Source organism: Thalassophryne amazonica, unplaced genomic scaffold (assembly GCF_902500255.1).
Source record: "Thalassophryne amazonica unplaced genomic scaffold, fThaAma1.1, whole genome shotgun sequence".
In the NCBI taxonomy this organism is placed as follows: Eukaryota; Metazoa; Chordata; class Actinopteri; order Batrachoidiformes; family Batrachoididae; genus Thalassophryne; species Thalassophryne amazonica.
Window position 1 is genome coordinate 1 of NW_022986407.1, and position 7500 is coordinate 7500.

Consider the following 7500-nt stretch of genomic DNA (forward strand, 5'->3'; position numbering starts at 1 on the left):
AAATGTTCGTCCACAGCCTTTGATCTGGCGATTTGTGTTGTGTGGGCCGCCAGAAGAGGATGTACTGCTGGCCCACCACCAGAGGGCGCCCTGCCTGAAGTGCGGGCTTCAGGCACGAGAGGGCGCTGCCGCCACGGACACAGCCGGGAGTGACAGCTGTCACTCATTATTTCCTGACAGCTGTCACTCATTCTTCATCATCTCACTCCATAAAACCCAGACGTCATCTCCACCTCATCGCCGAGATATCGTACTTCTATGGAGGTAACTTTCTCTGCCTGTATTGATTGATTGTGTTGCAGCTGTGTTACCAGAGGACCGGCGTGGGTCGCGACTGTTTCGTCCTACGTCCCGTCAGATAAGTGGTTACACAGACGCTGCACGAGTGTGTATTAGAGGTGGAGGTGGCATTCCCACCGCTGTGTTACTGGGTGTACACACACCCACACTTGACTGTTTTTGCTCTTCGCCAGCAGTACCAGATCCGACAGTCGGGGACGGTGATCACCTGGGAATTCGGGACTTGGCGGCTCCAGTATTCACCAGGTTCGGTGGCGGCGGAAATCGTGTGGTTCCGGCTCTTCTCAGGACAGACGTCTTCTATCCTCGAGCCTGCCCACACGTCACCTTTGTGGATTGACTGTTATCAAATTCTGAGATTGTCTGTATATTCGTTGTGCACCTTCACAACATTAAATTGTTACTTTTGGCTCATCTATTGACCGTTCATTTGCGCCCCCTGTTGTGGGTCTGTGTCACTACACTTTCACAACAGATTTGTGCAGTTTATAGCTGCACATGAAGGTATTTTTAAACAAAATTATAAAGAATAAAGTTGCGTGCACCTCATTAAAGAATAATAGAGAAGAGCGTTCAGGAGCGGGACATGGGAGTGGTAATATGGCGGCCGGTTAGCTTAAAAAATATTGGCCAGTGAGCGATCCAGTGTTATATAGAGATCAATGATCCAAGGTCTATGTCCCTGGCAGTGGACTTATGCTGAACACAGACAGACAGACGGATGGATGGAAAGTCTCCACAATGCCTGATGACCATGTTTTGGCCATCGAGTAAAAACAGTAAAGTATGACAGACTAATTATTAGTTATCCTTCATGTTGACTACAGTAAATCATTGATATATTTGATTTGAGCCCCACCAACTCTTTCTTCCTGCCAAGTGTTCTCCACAAAACGCTCTTAGATTTACAGATGTGAAGTATTTTGTTGCTTTCTTCACCTACACGTGTCGTGTCTGCTTCCACAGTGTGGGCTTTGATGGTAAATGGACTGCATTTATATAGCGCTTTGCTCAAAGCACTTTACAATAATGCCTCACATTCACCCCGATGTCAGGGTGCTCCCATACAAGGCGCCCACTACACACCGGGAGCAATAGGGGATTAAAGGCCTTGCCCAAGGGCCCTTAGTGATTTTCCAGTCAGACGGGGATTTGAACCCATGATCTTCTGGACTCAAGCCCAACACTTTAACCACTAGACCATCACCTCCCCCATTATATGTTTCTGTGTTGGAGCTGAAAGAGGACAGAAGGTCTCGACAGGACAACCTGTTCATGAGGAAGGTCAGTGTCGTTTCAGCTGATCAGACGTGAGGTCATCACAGGTCAACACATGGAGCGTAAATTCATCAGTTTGACCAGCAATATGTCAGGCTGGTTGTTACACTTCCTCACCACTTGGTGGTGCTGTAGTATTTCAAATGAACCTTTTGGTTGAGTTGAATATGAAAGAATATAAAATAAAGTCAAAGTAAGTCCCTTCGGCTGCTCCCTGGATTTCACTCGGGGTCGCCACAACAGGTCCAAGGTGACTCTGAATGTTGATTTTGGCACACGTTTTACGCCGGCTGCCCTTCCTGACTCAACTCTACATTACATGGAGAAATATGGCAGGAGTGGGATTTGAACCAGGGACCTTCTGCAATGAAACCAAGCGAAAAACTGAGACAGTCATTCTGGACTTTGTCTGGAACACAAGTTAAAAAAAAAGACTTTCCACAGGAGGAGGATTTTCACTGCGAGTAAACAAACAACAAAAATAAACAAACTGACCTCACTGCAGCTAATTTCATGATAAAATGACTTTAACACATTTGAAGTGTCTGATGAGCTCCCCCCCCCCCCAACACTGTGTGTGTGTGTGTGTGTGTGTGTGTGTGCGCGCGTGCGGTCATTAGTGTGACAAAGTAATTTAAGAATAATTAATTAAAATGTGATCTCAGGACTGACTGTCAGGTGTGATTTGTAATTTTTTAAATTTATACAAACTCAACAGACACATTTTGTGTGCAGCACGCCCAACGGCTCTACAGACACGCCTACCTCAGCTGTAAGGATGAGAGCAGTGGGCGGGATCACTATCAGGCTCTCTTCACCCTATTGGCTGTCATCACTGTGGAACTGGCCAACGAGGAGGACCTGGTGGACCTGATTCAATTGGTCCTCGCTCTCCAGGTGATCAGAGCCTTTGTGGAAACTTCTTGACATCACCTTTATTCTTTTTCTGACTTTAAGTGGTTGTCCTCTTTCTGTGATTGGCTGGCCAGGAGCTGGTTTTGTCCAATCAGGACTCACTGTCAGTGTTTAACCGCTGTGGCGTTCACGCTGTCTGCGCTGCATTCCTCAGCCTGCTGTCACAGCTCGGCCCACCGGCGGCACCCAGGTGAACACAGGTGTGAGTGTGTGTGTGTGTGTGTGTGTGTGTGTGCGCGCGCGCGCAGGTGTGAATGTGTGTGTGTACATGGGTGTGAATGTGTGTGTGTGTGTGTCTGTGTGCGCGCGTGCAGATGTGAATGTGTGTGTGTGTGTGTGCGTGCGCAGGTGTGAATGTGTGTGTGTACATGGGTGTGAATGTGTGTGTGTGTGCGCGCGCAGGTGTGAATGCGTGTGTGTACATGGGTGTGAATGTGTGTGTGTGTGCGCGCGCAGGTGTGAATGTGTGTGTGTGTGTACATGGGTGTGAATGCGTGTGTGTACATGGGTGTGAATGTGTGTGTGTGTGTGTGCGCGCGCAGGTGTGAATGTGTGTGTGTGTGTACATGGGTGTGAATGCGTGTGTGTACATGGGTGTGAATGTGTGTGTGTGTGTGTGCGCGGGTGTGAATGTGTGTGTGTGTGTGCGCGGGTGTGAATGTGTGTGTGTGTGTGCGCGGGTGTGAATGTGTGTGTGTGTGTACATGGGTGTGAATGCGTGTGTGTACATGGGTGTGAATGTGTGTGTGTGTCTGCGTGCGTGTGTGTGCGCAGGTGTGAATGTGTGTGTGTGTGCGCGCGTGCGTAGGTGTGAATGTGTGTGTGTGTGTGTGTGTGCGCGCGTGCGTGTAGGTGTGAATGTGTGTGTGTGTGTGCGCGTGCGTGTAGGTGTGAATGTGTGGGAATGCAGGTGGCTGTGAATGTGTGTGTGCGCGCGCAGGTCAATCAATTCAATCAATCAATTTTATTTATATAGCACCAAATCACAACAAACAGTTGCCCCAAGGCGCTTTATATTGTAAGGCAAGGCCATACAATAATTACGTAAAAACCCCAACGGTCAAAACGACCCCCTGTGAGCAAGCACTTGGCGACAGTGGGAAGGAAAAACTCCCTTTTAACAGGAAGAAACCTCCAGCAGAACCAGGCTCAGGGAGGGGCAGTCTTCTGCTGGGACTGGTTGGGGCTGAGGGAGAGAACCAAGAAAAAGACATGCTGTGGAGGGGAGCAGAGATCAATCACTAATGATTAAATGCAGAGTGGTGCATACAGAGCAAAAAGAGAAAGAAACACTCAGTGCATCATGGGAACCCCCCAGCAGTCTACGTCTATAGCAGCATAACTAAGGGATGGTTCAGGGTCACCTGATCCAGCCCTAACTATAAGCTTTAGCAAAAAGGAAAGTTTTAAGCCTAATCTTAAAAGTAGAGAGGGTGTCTGTCTCCCTGATCTGAATTGGGAGCTGGTTCCACAGGAGAGGAGCCTGAAAGCTGAAGGCTCTGCCTCCCATTCTACTCTTACAAACCCTAGGAACTACAAGTAAGCCTGCAGTCTGAGAGCGAAGCGCTCTATTGGGGTGATATGGTACTATGAGGTCCCTAAGATAAGATGGGACCTGATTATTCAAAACCTTATAAGTAAGAAGAAGAATTTTAAATTCTATTCTAGAATTAACAGGAAGCCAATGAAGAGAGGCCAATATGGGTGAGATATGCTCTCTCCTTCTAGTCCCTGTCAGTACTCTAGCTGCAGCATTTTGAATTAACTGAAGGCTTTTCAGGGAACTTTTAGGACAACCTGATAATAATGAATTACAATAGTCCAGCCTAGAGGAAATAAATGCATGAATTAGTTTTTCAGCATCACTCTGAGACAAGACCTTTCTAATTTTAGAGATATTGCATAAATGCAAAAAAGCAGTCCTACATATTTGTTTAATATGCGCTTTGAATGACATATCCTGATCTAAAATGACTCCAAGATTTCTCACAGTATTACTAGAGGTCAGGGTAATGCCATCCAGAGTAAGGATCTGGTTAGACACCATGTTTCTAAGATTTGTGGGGCCAAGTACAATAACTTCAGTTTTATCTGAGTTTAAAAGCAGGAAATTAGAGGTCATCCATGTCTTTATGTCTGTAAGACAATCCTGCAGTTTAGCTAATTGGTGTGTGTCCTCTGGCTTCATGGATAGATAAAGCTGGGTATCATCTGCGTAACAATGAAAATTTAAGCAATACTGTCTAATAATACTGCCTAAGGGAAGCATGTATAAAGTGAATAAAATTGGCCCTAGCACAGAACCTTGTGGAACTCCCTAATTAACCTTAGTCTGTGAAGACGATTCCCCATTTATATGAACAAATTGTAATCTATTAGATAAATATGATTCAAACCACTGCAGTGCAGTGCCTTTAATACCTACGGCATGCTCTAATCTCTGTAATAAAATTTTATGGTCAACAGTATCAAAAGCAGCACTGAGGTCTAACAGAACAAGCACAGAGATGAGTCCACTGTCTGAGGCCATAAGAAGATCATTTGTAACCTTCACTAATGCTGTTTCTGTACTATGATGAATTCTAAAACCTGACTGAAACTCTTCAAATAGACCATTCCTCTGCAGATGATCAGTTAGCTGTTTTACAACTACCCTTTCAAGAATTTTTGAGAGAAAAGGAAGGTTGGAGATTGGCCTATAATTAGCTAAGATAGCTGGGTCAAGTGATGGCTTTTTAAGTAATGGTTTAATTACTGCCACCTTAAAAGCCTGTGGTACATAGCCAACTAATAAAGATAGATTGATCATATTTAAGATCGAAGCATTAAATAATGGTAGGGCTTCCTTGAGCAGCCTGGTAGGAATGGGGTCTAATAGACACGTTGATGGTTTGGATGAAATAACTAATGAAAATAACTCAGACAGAACAATCTGAGAGAAAGAGTCTAACCAAATACCGGCATCACTGAAAGCAGCCAAAGATAACGATACGTCTTTGGGATGGTTATGAGTAATTTTTTCTCTAATAGTTAAAATTTTATTAGCAAAGAAAGTCATGAAGTCATTACTAGTTAAAGTTAAAGGAATACTCGGCTCAATAGAGCTCTGACTCTTTGTCAGCCTGGCTACAGTGCTGAAAAGAAACCTGGGGTTGTTCTTATTTTCTTCAATTAGTGATGAGTAGTAAGATGTCCTAGCTTTACGGAGGGCTTTTTTATAGAGCAACAGACTCTTTTTCCAGGCTAAGTGAAGATCTTCTAAATTAGTGAGACGCCATTTCCTCTCCAACGTACGGGTTATCTGCTTTAAGCTGCGAGTTTGTGAGTTATACCACGGAGTCAGGCACTTCTGATTTAAAGCTCTCTTTTTCAGAGGAGCTACAGCATCCAAAGTTGTCTTCAATGAGGATGTAAAACTATTGACGAGATACTCTATCTCACCTACAGAGTTTAGGTAGCTACTCTGCACTGTGTTGGTATATGGCATTAGAGAACATATTCAGGGAATACTGTTAAGTCTTCAATTTCCATACCATAAGTCAGAACAAGATCTAAGATATGATTAAAGTGGTGGGTGGACTCATTTACATTTTGAGCAAAGCCAATATAGTCTAATAATAGATTAAATGCAGTGTTGAGGCTGTCATTCTCAGCATCTGTGTGGATGTTAAAATCGCCCACTATAATTATCTTATCTGAGCTAAGCACTAAGTCAGACAAAACAGTCTGAAAATTCACAGAGAAACTCACAGTAACGACCAGGTGGACGATAGATAATAACAAATAAAACTGTTTTTTGGGACTTCCAATTTGGATGGACAAGACTAAGAGTCAAGCTTTCAAATGAATTAAAGCTCTGTCTGGGTTTTTGATTAATTAATAAGCTGGAATGGAAGATTGCTGCTAATCCTCCGCCTCAGCCCGTGCTACGAGCATTCTGACAGTTAGTGTGACTCGGGGGTGTTGACTCATTTAAACTAACATATTCATCCTGCTGTAACCAGGTTTCTGTTAGGCAGAATAAATCAATATGTTGATCAATTATTATATCATTTACCAACAGGGACTTAGAAGAGAGAGACCTAATGTTTAATAGACCACATTTAACTGTTTTAGTCTGTGGTGCAGTTGAAGGTGCTATATTATTTTTTCTTTTTGAATTTTTATGCTTAAATAGATTTTTGCTGGTTGTTGGTGGTCTGGGAGCAGGCACCGTCTCTATGGGGATGGGGTAATGAGGGGATGGCAGGGGGAGAGAAGCTGCAGAGAGGTGTATAAGACCACAACTCTGCTTCCTGGTCCCAACCCTGGATAGTCACAGTTTGGAGGATTTAAGAAAATTGGCCAGATTTCTAGAAATGAGAGCTGCTCCATCCAAAGTGGGATGGATGCCGTCTCTCCTAACAAGACCAGGTTTCCCCAGAAGCTTTGCCAATTATCTATGAAGCCCACCTCATTTTTTGGACACCACTCAGACAGCCAGCAATTCAAGGAGAACATGCGGCTAAATATGTCACTCCCGGTCCGATTGGGGAGGGGCCCAGAGAAAACTACAGAGTCCGATATTGTTTTTGCAAAGTTACACACCGATTCAATGTTAATTTTAGTGACCTCCGATTGGCGTAACCGGGTGTCATTACTGCCGACGTGAATTACAATCTTACCAAATTTACGCTTAGCCTTAGCCAGCAATTTCAAATTTCCTTCATTGTGTGTGAATGTGTGTGTGTGTACATGGGTGTGAATGTGTGTGTGTACACGGTGTGAATGTGTGTGTGTACACGGGTGTGAATGTGTGTGTGTACACGGTGTGAATGTGTGTGTGTACACGGGTGTGAATGTGTGTGTGTACACGGGTGTGTATGTGTGTGTGAATGTGTGTGTGTGTGTGTATGTGTGTGTGAGTGTGTGTGTGTGTGTGTGAGTGTGTGTGTGTGTGTGAGTCTGTGTGTGTGTGCGCGGGTGTGAATGTGTGTTTGTGTGTATGCGGGTGGGAATGTGTGTGTG

General features: G+C 44.5%; 1 pseudogene; it reads left to right on the plus strand.

The window, feature by feature from the left end:
• Positions 1-1203: 1203 nt before the first annotated feature.
• LOC117506175 overlaps positions 1204-7500 on the plus strand; it is a 22205-nt pseudogene continuing 15908 nt past the window's right edge.